This window comes from Hylobates moloch, unplaced genomic scaffold, assembly GCF_009828535.3.
Source record: "Hylobates moloch isolate HMO894 unplaced genomic scaffold, HMol_V3 SCAFFOLD_8, whole genome shotgun sequence".
Taxonomy (NCBI): domain Eukaryota; kingdom Metazoa; phylum Chordata; class Mammalia; order Primates; family Hylobatidae; genus Hylobates; species Hylobates moloch.
The window spans coordinates 89,979,792-89,994,136 of record NW_026652283.1 but is presented as its reverse complement, the minus strand read 5'-3'; the positions used below and the strand labels follow the sequence as shown (position 1 = coordinate 89,994,136).

The window sequence follows — 14,345 nt, the reverse complement described above, 5'->3', positions numbered from 1 at the left end:
ACAAACTTTGTTGCATGCACAAAATTATTAAAAATTTTGGCTAGGCACGGTAGCTCACCCCTGTAATCCCAGTACTTTGGGAGACTGAGGCGGGCAGATCACTTGAGGTCAGGAGTTCAAGACCAGCCTGGCCAGTATGGCGAAATTCCATCTCTACTAAAAATACAAAAATTAGCCTTTCTGCCTGTAAATGCCACCAAAGAAGCACTGTTAGAGTCTGTCTTCTCACTGCTGTCATGTCTAAGTCAGAGTCTCCTAAAAAGCCTGAACAGCTGAGGAAGCTCTTCATTGGAGTGTTGAACTTTGAAATAACTGATGAGAGCCTGAGGAGCCATTTTGAGCAATGGAGAATGCTCACGAACTGCATGGTAATGAGAGATCCAAACACCAAGCACTCCAGGGGCTTTGGGGTTGTCACATATGCCACTGTGGAGGAGGTGGATGCAGCCATGAATGCAAGGCCACGCAAGGTGGATGGAAGAACTGTGGAACAAAAGAGGGCCATCTCAAGAGAAGATTCTCAAAGACCAGGTGCCCACTTAACTGTAAAAAGATATTTGTTGGTGGCCTTAAAGAAGACACCGAAGAACATCACCTAAGAGATTATTTTGAACAGTGTGGGAAAATTGAAGTGACTGAAATCATGACTGACTGAGGCAGTGGCAAAAGAAGGGGCTTTGCCTTTGTAACCTTTGACAACCGTGACTCCGTGGATAAGACTGTCATTCAGAAATACCGTACTGTGAATGGCCACAACTGTGAAGCTAGGAAAGCTCTGTGAAAGCAAGAGATGGCTAGTGCTTCATCCAGCCAAAGAGGTCGAAGTGGTTCTGGAAACTTTGGTGGTGGTTGTGGAGGTGGTTTTGGTGGGAATGACAACTTTGGTGGTGGAGGAAACTTCAGTGGTCGTGGTAGCTTTGGTGGCAGCCATGGTGGTGGTGGATATGGTGGCAGGGGGGATGGCTATAATGGATTTGGTAATGATAGAAGCAATTTTGGAGGTGGTGGAAGCTACAATGATTTTGTCAATTACAACAATCAGTCTTCACATTTTGGACCCATGAAGGGAGGAAACTTTGGAGGCAGAAGCTCTGGCCCCTATGGTGGCCAAGGCCAATACTTTACCAAACCACGAAACTAAGGTGGCTATGGCGGTTCCAGTAGTAGCAGTAGCTATGCCAGTGGCAGAATATTTTAATTAGGAAACAAAGCTTAGCAGGAGAGGAGAGCCAGAGAAGTGACAGGGAAGCTACAGGTTACAACATATTTGTGAACTCAACCAAGCATAGTGGTGGCAGGGCTTAGCTGCTACAAAGAAGACATGTTTTAGACAAATACTCATGTGTATGAGCAAAAATCTTGAGGACTGTATTTGTGATTAATTGTGTAATGGTTATTTTAGTTTCTGTTCTGTGGAAAGTGCAAAGCATTCCAACAAAGGGTCTTAATGTAGTTTTTTTTTTTTGCACCTATGCTGTTGATTGCTAAATGTAATAGTCTGATCATGACGCTGAATAAATGTCTTTCTTTTTCTAATGTGCTGTGTAAGGTTAGTCTACTCTGAAGCCATCTTGGTAAATTTCCCCCAGCAGTGTGAAGTTAGAATTCTTTCAGGGTGATGAAAGGTTCTATTTGGAATTTATATACAACCTGCTTGGGTGGAGAAGACATTGTCTTCAGAAACCTTGGTGTAGTTGAACTGATAGTTATTGTTGTGACCTGAAGTTCACCATTGAAAGGGATTACCCAAGCAAAATCATGTAATTATTGGTTATAAAAATGATTGTTGGCACATCCTATGCAATATATCTAAATTGAATAATGGTACCAGGTAAAATTATAGATGGGAATGAAGCTTGTGTATCATCCATTATCATGTGTAATTAATAAACGATTTAATTGTCTTGAAAAAATAAAAATACAAAAATTAGCCAAGTGTAGTGGCTTGTGCCTATAGTCCTGGCTACTTGGGAGGCTGAGGCAGGAGAATCACTTGAACCTGGGAGGCAGAGGTTGCTGTGAGCAGAGATCACGCCCCTGCTCTTCAGCTTGGGCAACAGCATGAGACTCTGTCTCAATAAATAAGTTAATTAAATTAAATTTATAAAACTACTGTGATGGTTAATACTGAGTGTCAACTTGACTGGATTGAAGGATACAAAGTATTGATCCTGGGTGTGTCTGTGAGGGTATTGCCAAAAGATATTAACATTTGAGTCAGTGGGCTGGGAAAGGCAGACCCACCCTTAACCTGGATGGGCACCATTTAATAGCTGCCAGCACAGCTAGAATATAAGCAGGCAGAAAAATGTGAAAAGAGAGACTGGCCTAGCCTCCCAAACTACATCTTTCTTCCATGCTGGATGCCTCCTGCCCTTGAACATCAGACTCAAGTTCTTCAGTTTTGGAACTCAGACTGGCTCTCTTTGCTCCTCAGCTTGCAGATGGCCTACTGTGGGACCTTGGGATCATGTGAGTTAACATTTAATAAACTCATATATATATATTCCATTAGTTCTGTCCCTCTAGAAAACCCTGACTAATACAACTAGCTTCAGGCTATGTGTATAAGGTATATATAAAACATAAATGAATTCTGTGTTTAGACCTGGGTCCCTTCCCCAGAATATCTCATTATGTATACACAGATATTCCAAAATCTAAAAAACAAAACAAAACAAAACAAAAAACCAAAATCTGAAACACTTCTGATCCCAAGCATTTAGGATAAGGAATATTCAACCTGTGTGTTAGAATATTTAACTATGATTGGAAGTTTGTCTATTTTTCATTTTAATTATGTAAATTTTTGCAGTATATATCTTGAAGCTATGTTATTAGGTGAATGCATAAATAGTATTGTTATGACTTTTTAGTGAATTGACTCTTTTAGCATTATGAAATGCCTCTTTCTCTCCAGTAATACTTCTTGTCTTAGTATCTACTATGCTTAGCATTAATATAGCCACACCGGTTTTTCTTTTGATTAGTGTATATGTTGTGTATTTCCATGTTTTTTCACTTTAAACCAAACAACTCTCCTATATTTAAATATTATAATATATTACATATTAATATTATATTATTATAATATTTTGATGTTACTTAAATATTCTTTTGTAAGCAGAATTTAGTTTGGGCTCTTCTTTTCTCACAGAGAGAGAGAGGATTTTATTGCCACAAAGACAAAATCATTTTTAGGTAAAATATTCTGTGGGATTCCATTACAGAGCAAACAAAAGGTTGATTTCAGATTTCAAAATAATTTTTATCTTTTATTTTCTGGTTTAACAATGTAACTTCGGCCGGGCGCGGTGGCTCACGCTTGTAATCCCAGCACTTTGGGAGGCCGAGGCGGGCGGATCACGAGGTCAGGAGATCGAGACCACGGTGAAACCCCGTCTCTATTAAAAATACAAAAAATTAGCCGGGCGTGGTGGCGGGCACCTGTAGTCCCAGCTACTCGGAGAGGCTGAGGCAGGAGAATGGCGTGAACCCGGGAGGCGGAGCTTGCAGTGAGCCGAGATTGTGCCACTGCACTCCAGCCTGGGCGACAGAGCAAGACTCCGTCTCAAAAAAAAAAAAAAAAAAAAAAAAAAAAAACAATGTAACTTCAATTACAGAGGACACACTCTTCAAGGCTAATGGCATTGAATCCAGTCATCTTGAGAAAACATCCAAATGGCTTTCTCTTAAAATGTTTTAATATGTGCTTATGATATTTATACCACCCCTCAAAAAGGTGTAGCCTTCTGAAAACTATAAAAAGGTCGCTTTTTTCTTCTGCTCTAGACATAAATTCACTTAATTCTGAATATTCTGTGAGCTCCATTATTATGTTGAGATCAGCAATAACAAAAGACAAATTTCTCATTCTTAATTTCCAGAATCTGAAATACAAGTTGAAATCTAACCACATGGCAATTTCCTGATAATCTGTGTTTTTGTATAACTTTTGTACTCTTTTCTGTCATCTCAGTGGTTAAGGCCTCTGTTTTCTTGGAATACAGTCTGTATCAGCAATTCCACATTCATGGATTCAACCAACTACCAAAAATATTTTTTGTATTTTTTATTTTTTAAAAAAATACAAAGTAAAAAATATAGTATAATAACTATTTACATAGCAAATACCTTGTATTAGGTAATGTAGGTAATCTGGAGATAATTTAAAGTATACAGGAGTATGTGAAAATACTAAGCCATTTTATATTAGAGACTTGAGCATCCTCCTATACTTCGGGGGTTCTAGAACCAATTCCCCATGGATACCAAGGAGACTGTAATTTTTTACATTGATGTCAGTAAGCATACTTAGAAATGGAAGTTCTGATTCTAAATGTCCAAGGTTGCTTCTTAGATCTTTTGAAGGCTGCCATCCTTCAGAAATTGGTATATTTCTTGAAATTTTTGGACTCTGGAGGTCTCTTCTCAGGGTGTAAGTAGCTCTGCTATGGGCATCTTCCCAAGCACATCAAGCCAGGGTGCACTCCTATCGAACCAGCTCTTGAGCTTGGTGGGGGAGGTGGGAGAGCAAGAAGGGACTCCATGACCCAGCATATAGAATTTCACATTCACATAATATTCCAGGGGTATTATGTCCCTGCACACACTGCCATAACTGTCTCTAAGCAGTGCCTACACTTGGAGAGTTTGTTCATTTTAAGCAGAAGCCAAAGAGTACCACCTTTTGTATTTTTATTTATTTATTTTTAATTGTTTTATTTTATTTCATTTTTTTTGAGACAGGGTCTCACTCTGTCACCTACCCTGGAGAGCAGTGGCACCATCTCAGCTCACCCCAGCCTCAACCTCCTAGGCTCAAGTGATCCTCCCATCTCAGCCTCCAGAGTGGCTGGGACTACAGCCAAGTTCCACAACACTCAGCTAATTATTGTATTTTTGTAGAGACGGAGTCTTCTCATGTTGCCCAGGTTGGTCTCAAACTCCTGGGCTCAAGTGATCTGCACACCTTGGCCTCCCAAAGTGCTGGGATTACAGGTGTGAGCCACCATGCCTAGGTGTCTTGTATTTTTAAAATCCAGTATAATAATCTTTGCCTCTTAATTGTACTGTTTAGTGCATTTACATTTAATAAAAGTATATAAAGCAACAGCACAAAGACAAGAGGGGATAAATGGAGGTGTAAACAGAGTAAAACATTTTCATGGTTCTTACATTACTTGACAAATATTTAAGTCCTAACTTAAAATTAATCACAATAGATTAGAGAAGAGTATTGAAATTTCTAGGATAAGATAACCAGTACAAAAAAAAGTACAAGTACATATAAATACAAACTAATGGAAGAAAAAGAAATTAGAATGATAGTTGACAAATACAAAACAAGCCAAAAAACAAACAAACAAAAAACAAAAAAACAGGAAATGGGTATAGCAAATAGAAAACAAATAGCAAGATGGTAGAATTAAACTCAACCATATCAGTAATAGATATCAACTCAAAGCTCTCATATCATTGAGTTGCTAGGCCAATCCTGAAACCTCCTACTGTTAGAATCCTTTGTTTTAAATGAAGGTAAAACTTACATAAAACTTACCAGTTAATCATTTTAAACTGTATAGTTCAGGAGCTTTTAGTACATTCACGATGTTGTGCAGATATCACCACTATCTAGTTCCAGAACTTTTTCATCACCCCAAATGGAAATCCATTAAGTGGTCACACTCTATTCCTTCTCCCTCCATCCCACTCCAAGCACTAATCTGCTTTCTGTCTCTATGGATTTGACTATTCTGGATATTTCATATAAATGGAATCATACAATATGGGACCTCTAGTGTCTGGCTCTTTTCGTTTAGTCAAATGACACTTTTTTTTGTGAGCAAAATGAACCCTGACTTTTAACTTTGGTAGTACCAAATGAGGTATGTTGGACTAACCATTCTATTGCGGAGAGAGAAAAAGCTGGACAAAAATTAAAAATATATATGTATCCAATTACTTGAAAGTTAATGGATAATTATAAAATCTTGGAAAAGACATAAATCCAGCATTTGGGTCTGTTTTTCCCCTGGAGATATTGCCAATTTCAGACAAAGCTTCTGCAAGCCTGAGAATCTCAGTAACATTTTTGACTCACGGGGGTAGGAGATTAAAATTGGACCTCAGTACCTTCCAAAAATGGATGCTGGCAAATCTCTTCTGTCTTAGGATGGGTCCCTTAGAGCTATTCCTTAAGATTAGTGTAAATCAGATATAGGGCAGCCCTTGAAGGAACTGGCACCTAACTTACAGTTTTCTCAATCCTTAGAAATTGGTTTGAGGCAATCTCAGGTTGCTATCATTCCCCCAGGAACCAGACAGAATCAAACATTAATCCTCTCTAGAGGAAGATAATACCATTCTATTCGTCAATCATTACTACAGTTTTCTGATTATTTTTGAAAACTTACATTGTGTTTTTGGCACACGATAAAAATAGCCAGGCGCATGAAGAGACATGACACCATACACAAGAAAGACCAGAGGCAAAAAACAGAAGGGGCAGAACTACAGGAGCAACAGATACAGATGGGGCAAAATTAGGCTTTAAAAACAACTATGCTAAGGAGAAATGAACTGGCCAAGTTGGAAATGAAGGCTGTCAAAATTTTCATGCTCAGTAGTTGGATCACACCTGTGAATAGCCACTCATTACACTCTAGCCTAGGCAACATAGCAAGCTCCTATCTCAAAACAAACAGACCTTTGGGAGGCTGAGGCAGGTGGATCACGAGGTCAGGAGATCGAGACCATCCTGGCCAACATGGTGAAACCCCATCTTTACTAAAAATACAAAAATTAACCAGGAGTGGTAGCGTGCACCTGTAATCCCAGCTACTCCGGAGGCTGAGACAGGAGAATTAATTGAACCAAGGAGACTGAGGTTGCAGTGAGTCGAGATCGTACTACTGCACTCCAGCCTGGGTGATAGAGCAAGATTCCATCTCCGAAAGAAAGAAAGAAAGATCTTGATAATTTTGGCAGAGAACTGGAAATCATAATTTTTTAAAAGAGCATATTTGAAAGGTACTAAATAGAAAATTTGAAACTAAAAAGTAAAATAATTAAAATTAACAACTCTGTGGATGAGATTTTCAATAAAGTGGACATAGCTAAAGAATTAGTGAACTGGATGATAGGCAAGAAGAAAATATCATGAATAAAGTGTGGAGGGACAAAAGAAGAAAAATAAAAATATAATAGAGAGAGTAAGAGGCATACAGCATAAGACGATAGAGTCTAACATATGTTTTTAAGAGCCTTAAAAGGAGAATAGAGGAAGAATGAGGCAGAATCAATATTAGGAAATATAATGACTGAGAATGTTCCTGTACGAGGAAAGACATAAAAAGACAAATTGAAGAAGTCCTACAATCCCAAGTAGAATTTTAAAAGCCTGACACATATGCATACCAAAAACTGGTGGAAACCAAATGTTTTTCAGATTAAGAAAGTGAAATTTTAAAGCCAGATTTTAGAAAAGACATTATTTTCAAACAAGCAGCAAGTGAAATCAGACTTCCCAATATCAATAGTAAAAGCCAGTAAAAAAGGAACGATAGCTTTAAAGAACTAAGATAAAATAATGCCAGAGTAGAATTTCACATCCAATGAAGATATTCTTTAAGAATAATGGTGATGCTGGGCACGGTGGCTCATGCCTGTAATCCCAGCACTTTGGGAGGCTGAGGCGGGCAGATCACGACATCAGGAGTTCAAGACCAGCCTGGCCAACATGGTGAAACGCTGTCTCTACTAAAAATACAAAAATTAGCTGGGCGTGGTGTCACATCCCTGTAATCCCAGCTACTCAGGAGGCTGAGGCAGGAGAATCACTTGAACCTGGGAGGCGGAGGTTGCAGTGAGCTAAGATCACCCCACTGCACTCCAGCCCAGGTGACAGAGTGAGACTCCATCTCAACAGAAAAAAAAAAAAAAAAAAAAAAGGGAATAATGGTGACATAAAATATTTTATAATTTATTTTTTAAATGTGAAGTATCAAATATAGACAAGACATAATAATGAAAATAAAGCTTTCAAACAATCATATAAAAGAAAATCTTCATGACTTTAGTACAAGGAAATAAGATGCCTTAAATGAGATTCAAAAACACAAACCATACATGAAATTTGACTGCACTCTGTCTTTTCATTAACAGAAGTTAACCCAATAAGTTAATGACTTCTGTTAACTAAAAGACAGAGTGGTAGACGCTATGATGTTCAGAAATAAAGAATTTATTATTCCAGCTTCTGGGAGAGCCACCAGAAGGCATTGCCTAGCTCTCAGTCCCTTTGGGGACTGCCTCTCTTGCCTCCTTCAAAGGGTGGCCTGCATCCCATGATCAACAAACATGAAGGTATAAAGTCCCAGCTCCTCACTGCAACTTGGAATTGCTTTGAAGGATAGAGTCGGCTGAAGTTCCTGTTGAGACCACAGTGCAGCTCTCTCTCTGCTCGGTCCTGCTTTCTTTCCTTCCCTTTCTTTCCCAGGTGTTGATTGCAAAAGTACTTTCAAAAAAACTTCCTGCATACTAGTCTCCATCTCAGAATCTGCTTCTTTGGATATCCAACCTGTCACAGGCAAAAGTAGATAAGCAGGCCTTGGAATGGGAGAAGAGTGTGTGTGTGTGTGTGTGTGTGTGTGTGTGTGTGTGTGTGTGTGTGTGTGTGTGTGTGTGTGTGTGTGTGTGTGTGTGTGTGTGTGTGTGTGTGTGTAGAAAACAGGAGGGATTGATTCTAGTTGAGTAATTTGTTCTTGATTATAGCACTCAACCTGCAAATTACATTCACCTCTTGGTAACAAAGGGGCAACTTGCCTCTTCCCTGAGCCATTTCACTCAGATGGAATTATTCCTGGGTAATCCTTATCTATATATCTGCCAGCAATTGCCCCTTTCCTTTCCCATAGTAATATGTAAACTCTTTCTTATCAAGAATAACTGGAGAATGATGTCTTTAGTTCAGTTGCATAGCCATATACAATAGAGAACCTCTGACTTTTCAATGGATTTGATATATTTTGAAATCCAGATCAATATCTCACATTATTTAACTTGTCTTTGATGATCCCAAAGGCATTTGAGAACCTTATCTGGCAGTGTCTCAGGGTTACTGATTTTCTCTAGATAGTATTAAAATTTATAGGTTTGTTAAGTCTGTCCTAACTCTGGGTGTTCATTCTGAAAATAATTTATTTGAATCAGCAGGTTTTGATACATTTTTCTCTATGCAATTCTGTAGTCTCAAAATGAACAAAACAGGAAGATTCCTTTTGCTCATCCATAGTTTCTGAATTGTCAGTAATAAAAATGTATTACTTTTGTAAGGAAAGTTATAAAATTCTAACAAAAAAATTAAAAATAAAATATAGGGTGTTTAGATCTCAAGTAAGCAGGAGCTTTAAGACATAGTTCTCCTTGACCCCATGTCTTTAAGTGGTGATGCAGGGTGGCCTGCGTGGATGCTGTGCATGCAGTGGGCATGCATTACAATCAAGGAACCTCATGCTTTGGAAACCCAATGTTTTAAAGGAACTGCTAGCAAACCTGCCCTGGAGGGAGACATTATTTTCCTGATAGCAGAGAAATTTATCCTCACTCCAAAAAGGGGCAGTATCTTACAAGATATTTTGCTATACAAAAAGCCAAGGAAAGTTAGTCCAGAACAAAAGCTGTCAATGCCTTCGCTCAGAAGATGAGTAGAAACATTACTCATTGAGATTTGATTCCCAGGAGGCATACATGTCTAAACTAAAGAAAGACCTTCTACATACCAATATGAAAAAGACAGATAATCAGTAGAAGGATGGGCAGGGAATAACAGCAGACAATTTTTGAAAGAGGAAGTCTAAATGGTCAAAAAGTGAATAAATACATGCTTAACTTCACTAATAACGAGGGAAATACACATTAAAGCCACGATAAAATATCACTATAAACCCACCAGAATGGCTAAAACTTAAAAGACTAACAATATTAAGTGTTGGAAAGGATATGGAAGAAGGGAACACTTATACACTGCTGGTGAGACTAAGTGATCCCATCACTTTAGAAAACTGTTTGGCATTATTTACAACAGTTGAAGATACACATATCCTACGACCTACCAATTCCAGTCTTAGGTATAAATCCAATAAAAATGCATGCATCTGTGCACCAAGAATGCTTATAGGGACATGATTCATAACAGCTCTTTTATGGGTTGAATTGTACCCCCCAAAAAACCAAAATATGATGAAATCTTGTTCCCTGGTATTTCAGAATGTGATCTTATTTGGAAATGGGATGTTTGCAAATCTAACCAAGTTAAGATGAGGCCATTAGGGTAGACCCCAGTCCAATATGACTAGTGTCCTTATAAAAAGTGAAAATGTGTGCACAGGCACACACAGAGGGAAGATGATGTAAAGCCACACAGGCAGAATACATGTAACAAGGATGGCAGAGATTTGAGTTATGCAGCGGGCAGCCAAGGAACACCAAGCATTGCCAGCAAACCACCAGAAGCTAGGAAGAGTCAAGGAAAGATTCCCCTACAGGCTTCAGAGAGAATGTGGTCCTGCTGATACCTTAACTTCAGACTTCTAGCCTCTAGAACTTTGAAACAATACATTTCTATTGTTCTAAGTCACCTGATATGTGATACTTTGTTACAGCATCCATAGAAAACTAATGTAAGCCCCAAACTGGAAATAATATCTATCAATATCACATCAACAGTAGGAAGGCTAACTTCAATCAGAAATAACAATTTCTAAAATAACAATAGATAGAAATAGCTATTTAAAAATCACAGTTATGGCCTGGGAATGGTGGCTTATGCCCATAATCCTAGCACTTTGGGAGGCCAAAGCAGGAGGACAACTTGAGGCCAGGAATTTGAGACCAGCTTGGGCAATATAATGACACCCTGTCCCTAGAAAATAAAAAATAGGCTGGTTGCAGTGCCTCATACCTGTAATCCCAGCACTTTGGGAGGTCAAGACAGTCGGATCACTTGAGGTCAGGAGTTTGAGACCAGCCTGGCCAACATGGCAAAACCCCGTCTCTACTAAAAATACAAAAATTAGCCAGGTATGGTGGAGCATGCATCTGCAATCCCAGCTACTCAGGAGGCTGATGTAGGAGGATTGCTTGAACCTAGGAGGCGGAGGCTGCAGTGAGCTGAATGAATAAATAAATAATAAAATAAAAAATAAAAAATTGCACCTACATAAAAAATCATGACTGCATCTGACAAATAAGATGTTTACCATAAGAAGCCAGACACAAAAAGAAACATATTATATGATTTCATTTATATGAAGTTTAAAAGGTGGGCAACTAAACTATAATGTTTAAAAATGCGTGCTTAGGTGGTGATGAACTATAAACAAAAGCAAGGACAGGATAACTGCAGAAGTCAGGATACTGGGTATTTGGGTGGGAGTAGGTGGGGGCAGGGAAAGAATGAGGTAGTAGCTGAATCAGGGAACTGGGAACTTCTGGGATACTGGCAATATTTTGTTGATTGATCTGAGTAGTGGTTACACAGGTGTTGACTGAGCAATATACTGTTATTTTGTATGCTTTTCTGAATGTGTGCATATTTCACAATTTTAAAAGTTTTATACAACTATTATTTAAGTCACTTATAAGAAGAGCTCATAAAAAAGAAGGTTATTTTGTAATTTTCATTCAACAGCATCCTTACTGAGTCAATGGCTTAAAGTCATTCAATGAAAACTAATGCCCAAGCATGTTTTTAGATGTTGCACTCTTGAACTTGATGTCATTAGATATGGCATAAAGAAGTGATTTCTTTGGCTAGAGAAGTGTAATTTGCAAAACATTATAAGAAAGAGATTGACTTCTTTCATGACACCATAAGGAGCTTTGCTGACCTGCTTCCCAATGAAACTGGTGAAAATGACCAAAAAAAAGTAGTCATTTAAAGTCTCTGGAAATGGTTCCAACAACAAAGAACAAGTAAAGAAACATCTATTCAAGAAAACCTGTAAAAATTTGATAAAAGAAAGCAAAAGTCTATGGTAGTTAAGACCCCACCACCCCAGCTCAGTACGGTGGAGACTCCACTCCAGAATGCTACAGCTAAAAAAGCACAGGTCTCCTTCTCCCCACAGCTGCTGAAACTGCCTTTGCAAAATTATGACTGAGATAGTGAAAGAGATCTAACCTAACTGACTTCATCTTGCTTTTAACCTTTAAGCTGTCCTTGTCCCTTCCTGGGCGTGGGCTGAACTAACTTTGGGAGGAAGTTAGTTTATAGTTTATAGTTTAAAACAAAGATGATAACAGTCCTTTCCCAAAACAAATCTCCTTCTTGCCTGGGGACTAGATTGCCTTTGTAGGACTAACAAATTAGCCACAAGATTAGAAATTATGGTTTAGGAGTCACGCAGCTGGAGTCTGGAAGATGAGGCTGTAAAACCTAGATAATCAACTCCTGCACAGAGGGAGTGCTTTCTGGGTAATCACCAAACTTCACATACATATGATGAGTCCCAGTAAAAAGAGTGGGCCTTAATGAGCACTTTCCTTTCCCTTTTTTGGGGTCAAACTAAGATAAGAAAGCTAGAAGCTTGCATGGGGGTGGGGGGATGCCTGCAGCTGCAAAGAGGTACCTAGGACCAGGCATAGAAATTCTCCTCCTCTTTTTAACTCATGCACAGCATAGGAGCAGCCCAAGCTAAGAACCCACCTGCATAATAAAAGAGTGGGGTGGGGGCTGCCAGAGATTCTGCTCTATGCAGATGGCACACCTGATCCCAACCAGTTTTTTGTGCCCTATGTAGATAAGATACCCCCTCCCCACTAGCTCATTTATGAAACACCTTACATTTTACTGCAGTATGGCAACCCATATGTGACTCCTCTCTGCAGCAGAGAGCTGTTCTTTTCCTTTCACCTATTAAATTTCTGCTCTAACCTCACCCTGCGTGTGTCCACGTTCTTGATCTCCATGGCCATTAGACAAAGAACCTCGGGTGTTATCCCAGACAATGAGGCTGCTTCAGAAAGAGCCAGGGAAAAAGGCAGCTGACAGGAGCTTGTCCAGGAGCAGAATAAATATCAAACACTGACTTCAGAAACTATTCTTTCAAAGGAAATACAATTCCATTGGTTTAGATTATAAAGGTATTTATGCCCCAGGGCATTGTTGGAAACAGTGGGGCAATCAGCAGGCAATTAGTGAAGATTTAACATCTAGGTGTGGTCAGAGAAAGAGAAGTGGCCTTTACCGATATCACTGTCATCCCAGGATAACTGTAGGCATACCCAAAACTGTCTTTCTGAGGAGCAACATCAGAGGCTTCATTAGCACTGTGGGGGTTGGGGGAGAGTGTTTAAATTTTACTAGAATAATCCAGCCAGCCAATAAACTGATAAATAAACAAATAGCAACAGCAAGCTCTGGGGGTGGAGAAACTGGTACCCATAATTGATATAACACATAATCTGAAAGGTCAAATTTCCAACAAAAAATAACAAGGTATACAAAGAAACAGTAAGGTATGATCATATACCAGATTAAAAAAAAAAAAAAAAGGCGGCTGGGCATGGTGGCTCACACCTGTAATCCCAGCACTTTGGGAGGCCAAGGCGGGTGGATCACGAGGTCAGAAGATCAAGACCATCCTGGCTAACATGTTGAAACCCTGTCTCTACTAAAAATACAAAAAATTAGCCGGGCATGGTGGTGGGCGCCTGTAGTCACAGCTACTCTGGAGGCTGAGGCAGAAGAATGGCGTGAACCCGAGAGGTGGAGCTTGCAGTGAGCCGAGACGGCACCACTGCACTCCAGCCTGGGTGACAGAGCGAGACTCCATCTCAAAAAAAAAAAAAAAAAGCAGAGCTAATAGCTCTGACAAGAAGTATCTGGCTAGCAAAAGACCAAAAGACAAATATTTACACAGATTCCAAGTATGCTTCTGCCACTTTGCATGTTCATGAGGCTATTTACAAAGAAAAAAGACTTTTAACTGCTGAAAGTAAAGAAATAAAGTAGAAGGAAGAAATTCTATGGCTCTTAAATGCTGTATAGGCCCCAAAAGAGGTGGCAGTGATGCACTGCAAGGGGCACCAAAAAGCAAGAACGTTAAAGGCTAAAAAAATAGAAAGGCAGACAAAGAGGCAAAGCAGGCTGCAATGACCACTCTACCTTCTAAAGAGAAAGCCTTAGCTATGCCTCTCCTCCCAGAGATTCCCCTCTTGGAGATCCTAAGCTACACTACAAATGAAAGGGCTTAGTTTGCCCAGAAAAATAAAAAACTACATTGAAAAAGGATAGTAAAAATTCTCCAATGGGAGGCTAGCCATACCTGAAATGGTGGCCC

The 14,345-nt window shown here is 39.3% G+C and overlaps 1 protein-coding gene and 1 pseudogene across 1 annotated transcript in view; one reads left to right on the top strand and one right to left on the bottom strand.

Annotated features, from left to right (window-relative positions):
- The window catches only part of CX3CR1 (C-X3-C motif chemokine receptor 1), a 107,708-nt gene that overhangs the window by 65,065 nt on the left and 28,298 nt on the right, over window positions 1-14,345 (bottom strand). The gene's annotated exons all lie outside the window — the stretch shown is intronic.
- LOC116473641 (heterogeneous nuclear ribonucleoprotein A1-like) lies at window positions 237-1,198 on the top strand (annotated as a pseudogene).